The 17,300-nt window shown below is 41.8% G+C and overlaps 1 long non-coding RNA gene and 1 pseudogene across 1 annotated transcript; both read right to left on the bottom strand.

The window, feature by feature from the left end:
* Positions 1-1,893: 1,893 nt before the first annotated feature.
* LOC120875446 lies at positions 1,894-2,937 on the bottom strand (annotated as a pseudogene).
* An 11,635-nt stretch (positions 2,938-14,572) lies between these two features.
* Positions 14,573-17,291, bottom strand: LOC120875445. Its single transcript, XR_005723964.1, has 2 exons — positions 17,053-17,291; positions 14,573-14,965 (listed from the first exon to the last, which is right to left on the bottom strand). It is a non-coding gene; the product is annotated as an uncharacterized LOC120875445 (long non-coding RNA).
* Between the last annotated feature and the right edge of the window lie 9 nt (positions 17,292-17,300).

The raw sequence follows: 17,300 nt of genomic DNA, 5'->3' as shown, positions 1-17,300 counted from the left end.
CCTAGGAGAGGGAGAGTAGCTCCAACTTCAATTTACCTGTAAATGGAAAGATTAATATCGGAAACCAGAGGCTCCTGCTCCAGAGCTAACGTCTGAACAGAGGGGTGGCAGGTAGGGATGTGGTGTGGAAGGGAGAAGAGTGTAGCCTGGTCCTAGAGGAGGCCAGCTGCTAACAACAGCAGCTAGAATTATCCCAGAAGGAGAGAGGATCCTATTGTGAGAGGAGGAACACTGAGGACAGGTCTGAGACCTGGTGGATCAGAGCACAGGCAACTGGGTGATTGAAGCATTTGTGAAAATTGATGATATAAGTCACAAAAGAAAAATCTCAATTTTTTAAAATAGAGCAATGATATAAATAACAAATATATTGAGATTTTAAGAAAATCTCAATTAAAAAGAACAGTGATATAAATAGAATTCTCCAATCACAATGCAATAAAAGTGTTAATTACAAAAAGAATCTTTCACCTAGAAAAATTTAAAACTCTGTACCAAGAAACTCTTGGGTTAATAAAATAATACAAACCAAAATTGCTGAATTTTATGAAATAGCAGTAATGGAAACACAGTTTATCTGAATCTATGTGATACTGTAAAAGTAAGTTAGGAGAGAATGTATTACACTAGATATCTAAGTAAAATTAAAATCAACTTAAAAGCTAAAAAAAAAAAAAAAGCAAAGCAAACCAAAGGAAAGCAGAATGAAGGAACTATTAAAGATATAAGCAGAAATTAATAAGTTAGAAAACAGAAAAAGAAACTAAAAGGAATAAATAAATCCAAATACTGGTTCTCAGGAAAAAAAGTCAACTCAACAAATTACTAGCTAATCTAACCAGGAAAAAAAGAGAGAGAGAGAGAGAAAAGGCATAAATATGCAAGATAAGAAATGACAAGGAGGAAATAGCCATTGAAACAGAAGAATTAAAAATTTTAAAAACACGTTTAGTTTTATTGTACCAAAGCAACTTGTACACTTTTAACATTTAAAACTGAGCATCATTTTTACTTTTCAGTGAAGCAAAAAGAAACATTTAAAAATATACAGGAACAAAATTACAATAGGGAATGTCAGTTGCATGTAATTTCCTACAGGCCCTGCTGATTCTCCCATCTAGAGGCAGGGCTCAAGTTATTAGGAGAGAATTTTGTTTTAAAAGGGGAGTTTCCCTGGTAGCTCAGCTGGTAAAGAATCTACCTGCAATGCAGGAGACCTGGGTTTGATCCTTGAGTTGGGAAGATGCCCTGGAGAAAGGATAGGTTACCCACTCCAGTATTCCGGCCTGGAGGATTCCTTGGACTGTATAGTCGCAAAGAGTGGGACACAACTGAATGACTTTCACTTTCACTTTTTTGTTTTAAAAGTGTCATCTTAAACTGAAAGTACATCCATTAAACATCACAATTTAACATGCCAAAGGAGTAGCCATGTTGTCAAAATACTCACTTATCCCACCTAAACATCTCAAACCCACCTTTTGCTGACCTTCTATAACCGCATTTTTAAAAAGTTTTTTTTTTCCTTTTTAAAAAAGAGAAAGTAGACAGACATATATTGGTAAATGCTAACTGTCCGTATTCACATAGAGACACAATGTAATCTCTGAGCACAATATACAGAGAAAGGAGGGGAAAGGCACTATGCTATGCACTGTCACACAGAGGCCTAGGACCCTCCAGCTTCCAGCAGAGCTAAGAAAGCAGAAGGTTTTTCTTTTTTCCCACAGAGCATGGTGGTGTTGATTCTATAGCCTTTGTTGTGACAGTAAGAGATAAAAATGAATTTGGAATAGAAAGGGGTAGCAATTCCTTTCCCATTGAATTCTGCTCAAGGTATTCCCAAATAAGTTGTGAACCTTGGTATAAAAGAGAAAAGAGACCTTAAAAACAGAGTGAGTGAGCACAGGAGGAGAAAAAAAAGACTTCAGCTTGCTCCCGGGGACTGGAGAAAATTTAAAAAGAGAGGTTGGAATCCATCCATGTTCCATTAGTCCCCGTCTCCTTCATCTTCCTCCGCCTCATCTTTTTCACTTTCATCCTAATCTCCTTCATCAGTATCTTCCAATCCTTCTTCGTCTTCATTGTCACCACCATCTTCTCCTTCCCCTTCCTCATCATCCAAGGCAGGAAACAAGTGCCACTGATATGGACTTGGCCAAATATCATCTTTGATGACCTCTCCTAGCTCATCTGCACCTGCATCAGAATGATCAATAAACCAGGTGAAGAAGCTCTCTGGTTCCTCATGCTGTCTCTTCCAGCTGGCTTTATTCTGCATTTGACTTGATCATTTAGTGAAATCCTTTCTGGATTTCCATTTGACTTCAGTGGAATCTGAAGATAGATCGCCACTCTCATGTAGATGTAAGTGTTTGGAGACAACTTTATTTTCAAAGTAAGTGAAAATAATTTTCTATTTTCATCAAGATAAAAATCTATTTTGTAACCTGATTTAATATCTTCAAATTCCGTCACTTCAGCGCTTGTCAAATAAGGCAGCGCCTCTTCATCTTCCTTCCCAAGCAGTGCAGATGCTTGCGGATGGTTAACAAACGTTGTTACCCCCAAATTTGGGATTTTGGCAATCAATTCCAACTTCTGAAAAAATTATTGGCGGAATTTGTTATATTTCTGTTCGACTTTCAAAATCTCCTCACTGGCTTGTTCATTAAGCTGTCTATTTCATTTTGTACTCCATCAATATGTTCAGTTGCTTCTTGCCGTTCTTTCTCTTCCTTCAGCGGGTTTGGAGGAGACATATTGTCTGGCCTGGAGGCAGGAGTCAGTTTTGGTTTTTTTGGTTTCTTCGTGTGGGATGGAAGCGGAGACTGGTGTTTGGGGGCCGTGCTGGGAAAAAAAAAAACAAGAATCAATCCATGGGAAGAGGCTCATAACATGCACTCTGAGAACTAAGGCTGCCCCAGCAGACAGAGGTTTAAATACCTAAAAATCTCAGGAAGCTACTTTTCACAAGTCTAGAACAAACACATTTGAAAATGTAGCATAAATAGGCAACTTCCTAGGGAAATATTATTTGCCAAAATTTACCCTAATAAACATTAAAAATTTAAATAAACTAAATAATTACTCTTCAAGAATTCACAGGGCCCAGAAGAATTCATAAGAGAACACATCAAATCTTCAAAGCTACTTAAGAAGTTCCAGAACATAGAAAGAGAAATTCCCACATTATTTTTATTTTATTTCTTTAAATTTCCCCTCAACATTATTTTTAAATAGCCACATACAATTTAAAGAAATCAAGAGGGAGAAGTAATCTTTGATATTTATTCAAATATTCACCATTTCTGATAGTCTTCACTCTTTCCTGAAGATTCAACTTCCCATTTAGTTCCAGGCAAGAAAAGGAAAAATAAGTAAAAAAGGGAGAAGTGGTGATACTTATAACCAGAAAGCAAAGCTTTTCCAGATATCTTTGGCAGAGTTTGCTTAAGTCTCAATGGCTGGAAAACTCTGCTGTCATTTTTAGCTGGCATATGGCTTTTCTAAACAAATTCAGAGTTCTGATGGTAAGGAAGACATGGAAAATGTTTGTTGGGTAGAAAGAAAGCAGTAACTCCCACAGCCCACCCTTTCGGCTATCTGTCCTCCCATATACAGAACATACTCCCTCCCTAATGAAGACAGTTCTGAGGTCTCATTCAGACACTGCATCCATCTCAAAAGCCAGAATCTCTAGTTCATTGGCAGTTTCTCCACTTAGCCCTGGTGTGAATCCTCATACCAAGTCCAGTAACCCATGAACTAAAAGCCAAGTTATCTTCCCCCAACATATCCATATATAATAGTGGAGAAGGAGGGAAGAATGGGGAACTTATCAAAGCTATTGAGACTATTAGATCTATGGCAAATACCAAATTCTGCTAGACAGGAAAAGCCTCGTTTGATAGTAATTTCCTTACTCAGACAACCTATTCCCTGGGAAGAACTTTATTGATTGTGCTCAATAGTCCATGTTTCATCTTTTTAAAAAAATAGACATCTTGTTTTTAAAAAAGTATTTTTTTTATTTGGCTGCAGTGGATCTTAGCGGCAGCACTCAAGACCTTTGGTCTTTGCTATGGCACACAGGACCCCTAGTTGCAGCATGCAAATTCTTAGCTGTGGTATGTGGAATCTAGTTCCCTGACCACAGATTGAACCCAGGACCCCTGCACTGGGAGTGCCGAGTCTTAGCCATTGGACCACCAGGGAAGTCCCTCCATCTTCTTTAGAATGACTTCTTATGCATTACCCTCTTGAACCATATTTGAAGTAAATTTAGGGAAGGATGCCCTTTCTGTTGTGTGTGTTCGGGGACCTTGGGTTGAAAAATGATTAAGTTTTGCTGGTCAGATCCTTAAATTTTCATTTTTGGTGATATGATTCCCTCAAAAATGTTGTAGCCTTCCAGTCTATTTACCTCTTCTTCAGTCCTTTGTGTGAGTAACCACAGCTGAAGCTCCTGTAAGGTCACAGTCCATGGACCTAAACATCTTCCTCTATTAGCTGTTGGCCTCTGTGTTCTGCTTATTCTTCTGGCCTTCAAATTAATGCTCATTGATGCGAGACAATTGGAAACAAAGGGCTCTAGCTGAAGAGATTTTTATTGGAGTATAGTTGCTTTTTAACGTTGTGTTAGTTTCTGCTGTACAGCAAAGTGAATCAATTATACGTATGCATATACCCCCTCTTTTTCAGATTTCCTTCCCACTTAGGTCACCGCAGATCATTGAGGAGAGTTTCCTGTGCTATAGAGTAGGTTCTCGTTTCATCTATTTTATACATACTCCCGCTCCCATTTTCTTGCCTGGAGAGTCCCAGGGACGGGGGAGCCTGGTGGGCTGCCGTCTATGGGGTCGCACAGAGTTGGACACGGCTGAAGTGACTTAGCAGCAGCAGCAGTGTGTATAAGTCAATCTCAGTCTCCAAATTTATCCCATCACCCCCTTCCCCCTTGATATCCATAAAGCTGTTCTGTACATCTATACTTTGTAACGAAGTTCTTCTGTGCCATTTTTCTAGATTCAACATGTAAGTGATATTATACAATGTTTGTTTTTCTCTTCCTGACTTCATTCTGTATGGCAGTCACTAGATCTAGCCACCGTACTGGGAATGGCACAGTTGCGTTCCTTTTTAGTCCTGAGTAATACTCCATTGTATATACGTATCACATCTTCTTTAGCCATTCCTCTGTTGATGGACATTTAGATTTTTAAAAGAACTTTATTGGAGGATAGTTGCTTTACAATGTGTTAGTTTCTTCTGTAAAGTGAAACAGTTATACGTATATGCATATCCACTCTTGTATGGATTTTCTTCTCGTTTAGGTCACCATAGAGCGACTTAGCAGCGGTAGCAATGCGAACCTACTGAATAGCTCAGGGAGCTCTACTCAGTGCTCTGCTGCTGCTGCTGCTGCTGCCAAGTCGCTCCAGTCGTGTCCGATTCTGTGCGACCCCATAGAGGGCAGCCCACCAGGCTCCGCCGTCCCTGGGATTCCCCAGGCAAGAACACTGGAGTGGGCTGCCATTCCCTTCTCCAATGCATGAAAGTGAAAAGTGAAAGTGAAGTCGCTCAGTCGTGTCCGACTCTTCAGGACCCCATGGACTGCAGCCCACCAGGCTCCTCCATCCATGGGATTTTCCAGGCAAGAGTACTGGAGTGGGGTGCCATCACCTTCTCCGAAAAGATGCTCAACATTGCTAATTATTAGAGAAATGCAAATCAAAACTATAACGAAGTATCACCTCATACCAGTCAAAATGGCTGCATTAAAATGTCTACAAATAAAAAATAAAGGAGAGAGTATGGAAGAAAAGTAACCTTCCTACACTTTTGGTAGGAATATAAATTGGTACAGTCACTATGAAGAACAGAATGGAGGGTCCTTATAAATGAAAAATAGAGTTGCCATATCATCCTGCACTCCCAATCCTGGGCAATATCCAGAGAAAACTCTAATTCAAAAAGATACATGTACCCCAAATTTCATTATACCACTACTTCAATAGCCAAGGCATGGAAACAATGTAAGCGTCCATCAACAGATGAGTGGATAAAGAAAATATATATTGGAATCTTACTCAATCATAAAAAATAATGAAATAATGACATTTGCAGCAACACAGATGGACCTGCTGCTGCTGCTAAGTCGCTTCAGTCGTGTCTGACTCTGTGCGACCCCATAGACGGCAGCCCACCAGGCTCCCCCGTCCCTGGGATTCTCCAGGCAAGAACACTGGAGTGGGTTGCCATTTCCTTCTCCAGTGCATGAAAGTGAAAAGTGAAAGTGAAGTCATTAAGTCGTGTCCGACTCTTCATGACCCCATGGACTGCAGCCCACCAGGCTCCTCCGTCCATGGGATTTTCCAGGCAAGAGTACTGGAGTGGGGTGCCATTGCCTTCTCCCAAATGGACATAGATACTATCATATTAAGTAAAGTAAGTCAGATAGAGAAAGAAAAATATCATGATATAACTTATATGTGGAATCTAAAATATAATACAAACGAACTTATTTATAAAGCATAAATAGACTCACAAACATAAAAAAACAAGCTTATTGTTAATTAAGGGAATAGTAGAGAGAGGTGGGCAGCAGAGATAAATTAGGATTTTGGAATTAACATATACATACTATTATATATAAATTAGATAAACAACAAGAACCTACTTACAGCATTGTATCTTATATAGAGCTAGCAGAGAAAATAATGATGAGTAAAGACTGCTTCAATAATTACAGAAATAATAATACAATAATAATCATTTCATGGAAAGTAGATTGGGAAACAATGGAAACAGTGAGACTTTAGTTTTGGGGGCTCCAAAATCACTGCAGATGGTGACTGAAGCCATGAAATTAAAAGATTCTTGCTCCTTGGAAGAAAAGCTATGACCAACCTAGACAACATATTAAAAAGCAGAGATGTTACTTTGCCTACAAAGGTCCATCTAGTCAAAGCTATGGTTTTTCCAATAATCAGGTATGGATGTGAGAGTTGGATTATAAATAAAGCTGAGCACTGAAGAATTTATGCTTTTGAACTGTGGTGTTGGAGAAGACTTGAGAGTCCCTTGGACTGCAAGGATATCCAATAAGTCCATCCTAAAGGGAATCAGTCCTGAATATTCATTGGAAGGACTGATGCTGAAGCTGAAACTCCAATACTTTGGCCACCTGCTTTGAAGAACCAACTCACTGGAGAAGACCCTGATGCTGGGAAAGATTGAAGTCAGAGGAAGAATGGGACAAGAAAGGATGAGATGGTTGGATGGCATCACCGACTCAATGGACATGAGTTTGAGTAAGATCTGGGAGTTGGTGATGGACAGGGAAGCCTGGCATGCTGCAGTCCACAGGGTTGCAAAGAGTCGGAAATAACTGAGTGACTGAACTTACTGAGGCAGTTCTCATGAAGATATGCTATGAGTATAACACACATCCCATCCCGTTTACATAAAGTATTGTTTAGATGCTAAGTGATAATATTGAAATATATTAGGCAAAATAGAATTGAAAAATCATTTTCATCTCTTTTGTTTTGCTTTTTACTTTTTTACTCTATCTAGTAGAATGCCTAAAATTATCTGGCTTGCATTATGTTTTGGTAGAACATTAAGAGTTCAGAATGTACTTTTCTGTGTGCTGAGACAAATAAATTACCTGTACTTTGGTATTTTATATTCTAAACAAAAGAAACAGACCAAAACAAAGAAAAATATATAAGCAAGATATTTTTTCACTGTGAAGTTGTATGATCAGAGCAAAATTATGTGATGTGAAGGAAAGGAGATGTTGGTGGTTCTTGAGTAGAAAGATTAAGACAAGAAGACTTCATTGAGATGGTGCCTTTGAGTTGTGATGGGAATTCTGAAGATCCATCATGCTCTCCAGCACTGCCCCCTGAGAATATTGATGAAATCTATGAGTAAAAGAGACTTAAAGTTTGCATTTCTCTGCCAAATGGCCTTAGGGAATTCCCCATGACTTCTGAGGTCAGGTTGAAGAGTAGTTAGCAGTGCCATGGGGCAAATTGCTCCCACTTCATGGCCAGCATGAGGCAGGTTTTATATATGACACTCTTGGTATGGAATGCTGTTGGGCTTTCTGATGTTACTATTGCTGAATTAGACAGAAAGTTGTTCAAGATGACTTCTTCAATCCCTTGGTCACCTCAGGTCTCAAACACTCAATCTCTGCTAGATGAATTATCTAGGGACTGCTTCTCAAAGGAAAAAGAGTCATAATTGAATAGGTTTTGTTGAAAAGTTGGATGCCGCCCCTGACTTGCCTCTTTAGAGTGAGTGTCCTATTGGCTGCTATTATTTCCTGAAGGTCCCACTTGGATCAGTGACAGGGTAGCAAAGCAATGCACCTAAGCAGTTTCTTCAAATCCATCAACATTTCAGGTCAGAGCATAACACACAAGTTATGCTGCCTGTAAAATTCAAAGAGGCTTCCTTGGCATTGGGATTGGGGGAGCACAAGGACTCTTACCTTTGCAAAGGATGTCCTTATAAGCCCTAGATCAGTGGTCCCCATCCCCTGGGGCCATGTACTGGTACCTGTCCAGGAATCAGGCTGCATAGCAGAAGGTGAGCAGTGGGCAAAGTGGGCAAGTGAGCAAAGCTTCATCTGTATTAACAGCCACTCTCCATCATTAGTTATCTATTTTAAGCATGCGTGTGTTAGTCGCTCAGTTGTGTCCGACTCTTTGCGATCCCATGGACTGTAGCCTGCCAGGCTCCTCTGCCCATGAAATTCTCCAGGCAAGAATAGTGGAGTGGATTTCCATTCCCTTCTCCAGGGGATCTTACTGACCCAGGGATCGAACCTGGGTCTACTGCATTGCAGGCAGATTCTTTACCATCTGAGCCACCAGGGAAGCCCATTTTATGCATAGTACTATGTATATGTCAATCCCAATCTCCTGTGGAGCAGTGATTTTTAAAGGAAGGTGCTTAGGAAAGACCCATGACACCAGTCTCATCTTCTAAGCTATTGCTTGGAGGCCACTTTCCTATTTGGAGAACAGATGCAATGATCTTTTTCAGCCTTGCAAATCTCAAGTTATAGAATCATCAAATTATCCCAATAGGTCAGATTATCCCAAATTAGGGGATCTCAAAGGAGATGGCAGGCCCTAAGCAGAGTCTTCCTTAGTGAAGTGGTACTTCCTTCCTTTTTTTCTTCAACCTGGATAAAACTAGCTCATTGGTCTCCTTCAGGACTTTGTTGAAAATGGAATGAAGTCACCAGCATGTGCCAACATTCTGAATCATTCCAGCTATTTTCCCTAACACAACAGAATAGGTTGGCATGTGGGGTATCTCCCATAGAAGAGCAAATTGACCATGTGTTCCACCATGGCACAACAAAGTCATTGGCATTCCAGTCGGCAATGGATGTACCCTCCCAGCCCAAAAGCCCATCTCTATCACTCGACAAAGTTCATGTTTCGGATTATGTTACTTGCAGTATCCCACTTCAGGGTACTGAATTCTCTGAGTGATAGAACTGTATTTGACTGCATTTAGAAACCCAAAAAAGTGGCCAAATCCATATGAGGTTTACTTTCTCCTATTACAAGGAGTCTGAGACAGGCAGTCTGGGAACTGATGCAGCTGCTCAAGGAATCAGGCTCCTTCTCTCCTTTTCTGTTGTCCTTAAAAGTGAACACATTAGTCGCTCAATTGCATCAGACTCAGACCTCGTGGACTGTAGCCTGCCAGGCTCCTCTGTCCATGGAATTCTCCAGGCAAGAATACCAGAGTGGGTAGACTTTCCCTTCTTCAGGGGATCTTCCCGATCCAAGGCTCAAACCTAGGTCTCCTGTATTGCAGGTAAATTCTTTACCATCTGAGCCACCAGGGAATTCTGCCATCCTTAGTGTATGTCTTTCGGTTGCATGACCACAAGTTGGCTGTCTCTCTTCTGGATGTTGTGTCTGCACGGAAGACAGGAAAAAGGGGGTTGGGAAAGGCAGAATGCATGTGCCAGCTGAATCTGCCCTCTTTAAAAAAAATGCAGGAAATAAACCACTTTTACAGAAGTACTACCCAGGGACTTTCAGTAGTATCTTCTTGGCTACAGCCACCCTTAGCTCCAGGGGAGTAAGGGAGATAAATATTTTTAATCTATGACTAAAAAGAGGGTTCTATTAGTAAAGAAGAAGAGGATAGTAGATACTGGACAGTAATTAGGTCTGCCAGACCAATATGAACTGTTTAACACAAGAAAAGGGATATCTTGGCTCAAGGATCTGAAAAGTCCAGAGGCTGCACTTGCTTGATTCAGTGGCTTAAGAAATCAGAAGGAATTCAGTTGCTCTCTGCTCTGCACCCTGCCTTCCTCCATATCAAAATAACCTGAGGCTGACTCCCCTTGTGGTCCTCAGACAACTTGCAAGGTTACAAGCTTCTTCATTCATGCCCAGTGGATAATACAGAGTATCAGGATCCCAGCATTTGCAGCTGACATGCTCAGTCCATCACTGGGCTCAGAGGATGGAATGCACTGATTGGTTTGGCCCAGGTAGTGAGCTTAAAGCTAGGTCTAGGATGGAACCATTCCAGGAGCTCCAAGGATCAGGTTCTCCATGGAAAGTATGGTCTATTGAAAAGGGGCCAGGGACCTCTGGAGAAGGAGCTGGGGAAATGGATGATACGAAGAGACCAACGAATGTCCTCAGAGTATCCAGAGAAGAAGGAGTCAGTCAGAAAGGGAATTAATCAGCACAGGAAAGACTGAAAAAAGGGGAGTCTCTAAAGGGACATGGTCAGTGTTCATCTGAGCACTGGCTGGGGACAGGGAGGTCTAGTCCAAAGTCATATCCTGTCCAGTTCCAATATCACATGCATTTTTACTATGAGGGTCTTGGAAGCACACTCCTGCTTTTCTTGGCACCCCCTCTCCCATTTTGGTTCTCTGCTTCCAGCTTATACAGCCTTCTGATTATACTTGATTTCCCAAGCTGTTTTCTTATAGGGAGTGAATGTCTTAATCAGAGACTGGAATCCTGCATGGCTAACCTTTTAATTCTACAGTAGAAGAGTCTGAAGTACAAACGTGAATCTTACATGAACAGATATTTCACATGAAATTCAAATTGAAGATATACTTGTGCTCATAAGTCATAAGGGATGTGTAAATTAAAATCAAAATGAGATATTGCTACATACCCATTAGAAAGGCTAAAATGAGAAAGACTTGCCCACACCCAGTGTTGGCAAGGATGTGAAGAAAGTAGGACACATACATTTCTGCTGGAAGTATGAAGCCAAGTGGGCCTTGGGAAGCATTACTAAGAACAAAGCTAGTGGAGATGATGGAATTCCAGCTGAGCAATTTAAAATCCTAAAAGATGGTGCTGTTAAAGTGCTGTCATTGCTGAGTCTTTCAGTTGTGTCCATTTCTGAGGCCCCATAGACTGTAGCCCACCAGGCTCCTCTGTCCATGGGATTTCCCAGTCAAGAATCCTGAAGGGGGTTGCTGTTTCCTTCTTCAGGAGATATTCCTGACCCAGGAATCGAACCTTCATCTCCTGCAAGTTTCCTGTATTGCAGATGGATTCTTTAATGCTGAGCCACCAGGGATTCCCACTGGACTCAATATATCAGCAAATTTGGAAAACACGGCAGTGGCCGCAGGACTGGAAGAGGTCAGTTTTCATTCCAATCCCCCAAAAGTGCAAGGTCAAAGAATTTTCAAACTACCATACTACTGTGCTCATTTCTCACGCTAACAAGGTAATACTCAAAATCCTTCCAGCTAGGCTTCAGCAGTATATGAACCGACAACTTCCAAATGTACAAGATGGATTTGGAAAAGGCAGAGGAACCAGAGACAAATTGCCAGCATTCTCTGGATCATAGAAAAAGCAAGAGAATTCCAGAAAAACATCTACTTCTGCTTCATTGATTATGCTAAAACCTTTAACTGTGTGTATCACAACAAACTGTGGAAAATTCTTAAAAAGATAGGAATACCAGAGCACCTTACCTGTCTTCTGAGAAACTTGTATGCGGGTCAAGAAGCAACAGTTAGAATTGGACATGGAACAATGGACTGGTTGAAAATTGGGAAAGGAGTATGTCAAGGCTGTATGTTGTCACCCTGCTTATTTAACTTCACAGCAAATAGAAGGGAAAAAGTGGAAACTATGACAGATTTTATTTTCTTGGGCTCCAAAATCACTGTGGATGGTGGCTGCAGCCACAAAATTAAAAGACATTTGCTCCTGGGAAGAAAAGCTATGACAAACCCAGGCAATGTATTCAAAAGTAGAGACATCACCTTGCCGACAAAGGTCCACATAGTCAAAGCTATGGTTTTTCTAGTAGTCATATACAGATGTTAGGGTTGGACCTTAAAAAAGGATAAGTGAAAGTCACTCAGTCATGTCCGACTCTTTGTGACCCCATGGATTATACAGTCCATGGACTTCTCCAGGCCAGAATACTGGAGTGGGTAGCCTTTCCCTTCTCCAGGGCATCTTCCCAACTCAGGGATCAAACCCAGGTCTCCCACATTGCAGGTAGACTCTTTACCAACTGAGCTATCAGGGAAGCCCCCAAAAGGGTAAGTGCCAAAAAACTGATGCTTTTGAATTGTGTGTGCTGATGAAGAATACTCTTGAGAGCCCCTTGAACAGCAAGAAGGTCAAACCAGTCAATCCTAAAGGAAATCAACCCTGAACATTCATTGGAAGGACTGATCCTGAAGCTGAAGCTCCAATACTTTGGCTACCTGAGGCAAGAACCTGACTCACTGGAAAAGACTGTGATGCTGGGAAAGACTGAGGGAGGGAAGAGAAAGGGCCAACAGAGGATGAGATGGCTGGATGACATCACCAACTCAATGGACATAAGTTTGAGCAAACTTTGGGAGATGGTGAAGGACAAGGAAGCCTGGTGTGCTGCAGCCCATGGGGTTGCAAAGAGTCAGACACGACATAGTGACTGAGCAACAACAACTTGGGAAGTCTGTTAGGCAATATGTATTAAGTGGAACACACATTTATCCTATACCTTGACAATTCTACTCCTAACTATGTGTGGAACAGAAATGCATACATATGGTCACCAAAAGACATAGGTAAAAATACTCATTGCAGCACTGTTCCTAATAGGTCTACCTGGGAAATAATACAAGTGTGCATTGACGTAGGGACTTAACAATATCACTGATGGTAGAATTTATAAAGACGTTGTGTTATATCCAAACCATTGTTGACTTAAAAAATATTCATAAACTAAAAGTTGAGAGCAATGTTTATCCTGTAGAAATTTTTAGGACTTCAAGCCCGGAAGACAGCATCTCAAGTGACCCTGAGTCAAGTGCTCCGAGCAGGTAGAGGGAGGAGCCATGTTATAGAGAAGTTTTGCCACAAAGGGCAGGTAGTCTGAACATCAAAAGATTATTGTTAATTAAAGAAAACCAGATAACCCAAGTTAAGGGATTTAGTGCCTTTGGGGCATACCTGGTGCCTGGAGAATCCCATGGACAGAGGAGCCTGGTAGGCTGCAGTCCATGGGGTCGCTACGAGTTGGACATGACTGAGTGACTTCTCTTTCACTTTTCACTTTCATGCATTGGAGAAGGAAATGGCAACCCACTCCAGTGTTCTTGCCTGGAGAATCCCAGGGACAGGGGAGCCTGGTGTGTTGCAGTCCATGGGGTCGCACAGAGTTGGACACGACTAAAGTGACTTAGCAGCAGCAGCAGCAGTGCCTCAGTGGTAAAGAATCTGCTTGCAATGCAGGAGATGAGGATTCAATCCCTGGGTTGGAAAGATACCTTAGAGTAGGAAATGGCAACCCACTCCAGTATTCTTGCCTGGAAAATCCACAGAGAAGCCTGGTGGGCTACAGTCTAGAGGATCACAAAGAGTCAGACACAACTGAACGATTGAGTGTGCATGTACACACACACACAAACACACACATGGGAAGATGTAAGAGTCTGGGCTCACTGAGATTACCCCTCTCACATGCACCTTAGCCATCTGGGACCAGCGTCCTGTTTTCACATCCTGAGCGTCCTTTCCTCAGGGTTTATTGTAGCAAGTGGCTACAATCTGATGACCGCTGCTGCTGCTGCTGATGATGATGACTGCTAGACGGCAGGTATTCTCCTTCCTGAGTTCCCCCAGGGCTCACTGGCTCATGTTGGAGGGCTGCAATCACTGATGACTATGACATCCCTGTTTACTGATATAGCAGGAAATATTCCATTTCTCATCACGTCATACTATAAAGCAAAGAAAATCAAGGAAGTCCCATTGCATTCACAACAACCAGGAAGACTTTCGTTGCTTCTGCTGCTGCTAAGTCACTTCAGTCGTGTCCGACTAAGAAGCCAGACACAAAAGATTATATATGGTATGATTCCATTTAGAAGAAGATCAAGAACAGGCAAAAGCTAATTTATGGTTAGATGTCAAGGTAATGGTTACCTTTGGAGGAGGAGGTGGGTAAAGACTGGGAAGGGGTTTGTGAGCTGCTTCTAAGTGCTGCTAACATGCTCCTTTTTGCTCTGGGTAGTGATTACACAGATGTGTACACTCTGTAAACAATTCATCTGGTTATACAATGATACTTTGTACACTTTTCTTGGCTGGACTCAGTGACATATCTATAGGTCGTCTGATTGACAGCTGGCATCTGCTAAGGCAGTTTAGGAGAGTCAGCTCTGCTACGTGACCTTGAGCAGGCTAGACCAGGCCTGTTCGCCTGGAATGGCTGTGTGGCCAAAGGGCAGTGTTCAAGTCCACTTCAAGCCTCTGCTTTCACCATATCTGCGAACATTCCATTGTCCAAAGCAAGTCACATGGTGGAAACTGGAATCAAGGTGTAGGCAGGTTACTCCACTCACAGTGGGCAGGTCCTGCAAAGTCATATGGTAAAGGGCCTGTTTCCAGGGAGGATGATGAATTGGGCCATCAACACAAGTCTACCAATTAGTAGGAGAAAGAAAACGAAGTTAATGACAATACAGTTAAACACATACAATAACTGAGAGAAATACAGGGTCCTCTAAGGGCACAGAATGGGGCACAGTTTATATTTTATCTGACATTAAAATTATTCACAGAAAAAGTTTATGCACGGACATTTCCCCTTCCAGACTATGAACTTTTCTATATGCTTCATTTTCACATCTTCCAGCTCCTGGCATAGTGCCTTGCATAAAACGGCACTTCAGCATTTGCGAAATACGTGCTCAGTCATAAAGGTAGTAATTTCCTCTTTGTCCATGTTTATTTCAGGCTCTAGGAGAAGAATGAGACCTGCATATGTAGCAAGACACATTTTTACATTTTATAACCATTTTAGTGAACTCATAAACTCCATTCATAGAACAGGCTCCTGTCAAGCGAAGGGTTGGAGGAGTTCCAGCACAGAGATGGGTGGAATCATCCAAATTTTGATGTGTTCCCTTTGGTTTTGCTGGTGGTGGGGTGTCTTTTATATATTTTTAGCACTTGCAGTAAAATATACGTGACATCACATTTACCATTTTACCCATTTAAGTGTACAGTTCAGTGGCATGAGGTACACTCAAACTACCATACCACTGTGACCACCATCTGTCTCTGGAACTTTTTTTTATCTTCCCAAGCTGAAATTCTGTACCTATTAAACAACAACCCCCCATTCTCCCTGCTCCCCAGCTCCTGGAAATCAGCACTTTACTTTCTGCCTCTATGAACTGGACTACTCCAGCTGCCCCTATCAGTGGGCTCATATAGTCCTTTCATGGCTGGCTTATCTCACGTAGTATAATGTCCTCAAGGCTCAACCATGTTGTAGCATGTGTCAGAATTTCCTCCCTTTTTAAGGCTGAATGATATTTCGTTGTATGTAATACCAAATTTTGTTTATTAATTCATCCATTGATGGACACATGGGTTGCTTCTACCTTTTGGCTATTGTGAAGTAATGTACAAAGCAAATTCCACCCAAGTATGGAGTTCTGGACAGAGGAGCCTGGCGGGCTACAGTCCATAGGGTCGCAAAGAGTCAGACATGACTGAAGTGACTTAGCACATGGAATTCTGGGGTGGAAAGTGCCTCTTCACTCAATTTGAAAGTGAGTGGAATCAAAGCCACATTAGGGCAGTATAGCTAAAACTCATGGCCTAATTAACTTTCACCAGAGGTCACTTTAAAAACAGAGATTCTGATAATGATAATAAAAATAGGGATTCTGATAAAATAAGAATTACTTTTCTGAAGGTGATAAAATTGGCTGAGAATTTAAGAATAGGATGAGACATTAAACCAAGCCTCATTATTAACCACAGGAATGATATCCAGAGCATGGCAGGCACCAAGATTTCAAAACTAATCTTGTGGGTGGAAAGTCACAGGTAGACTGACACAGGCCATTTCTAAGGTTGGCTGCTTCAGCCTAGATATCACACTCCCTCAACCAAACACCTGCTTCCCTGCCTGGCTAACCTCTAATTAATTCTTTGACAGCCAGTCCAACACCTCTTCCTCAGAAAAGTTTTGCTTGACCTAGGCCCTCACCTTGAAGCCTGGGTCGGGCTTCTCACCCTGTTGCTCCTTCAGTTCAGTGACTGCCTGGCGCCCGTCCATGAAGGAATAAGGACTGGCTGGCCTCTACCCCAGCTACTCAAGACTCAGTCAACACTCATAGGATGGATGTGTTGACTTAAAAATATATATATATCTACAAACTAAAAGTTGACAGCTATGTTTAACTTGGTGGAAATTTTTAGGACTTCAAGCCCTGGAGACAGCATCTCAAGGGACCCTGAGACAACTGCTCCAAGGAAGGAGAGGACCCAGAGTATGGAGAAATTTGGCAACAAATGGCAGGCAGTCTGAACATCAAAAGGTTATTGTTAATTAAAGAAAACCAGATTCCCCAAGTTAAGAAATTTAGCTCCTTTCTATGTATGGGAAGATGCAAGAGTTTGGGCTCATGGAAATCTTTCCTTTCATGTGTATCTGAGCTATCCTGGGCCAGCACTCTATGTTTTTCACATCCTAAATTCCCTTGGGACTCACCATAGGGAGTGGCTGCCATCTGACAGCTGCTCGATCTCAGGTATTCTCCTTCCAGAGTGCCCTTAGGGCTCAGGAGCTCACATGGGAGGGATGAAGTTACTGATGACCGTGACAATGTTGCATACTGATATGGCAGGAAATACTCCATTTCTTAGATGAGTGATTCCTCCATTGAAATTGCCACAAGTTCCCAAGCCAGGGGGTCAGTGGAGCCAGGCCATGGGCACTGGGTGCAGGAGTGGAAGCTA

The sequence above is a fragment of the Oryx dammah genome, unplaced genomic scaffold, assembly GCF_014754425.2.
Source record: "Oryx dammah isolate SB20612 unplaced genomic scaffold, SCBI_Odam_1.1 HiC_scaffold_16, whole genome shotgun sequence".
Lineage (NCBI taxonomy): Eukaryota > Metazoa > Chordata > Mammalia > Artiodactyla > Bovidae > Oryx > Oryx dammah.
Note: the sequence above shows the minus strand (reverse complement) of the source record. Positions and strands in the feature narration are given on the sequence as shown.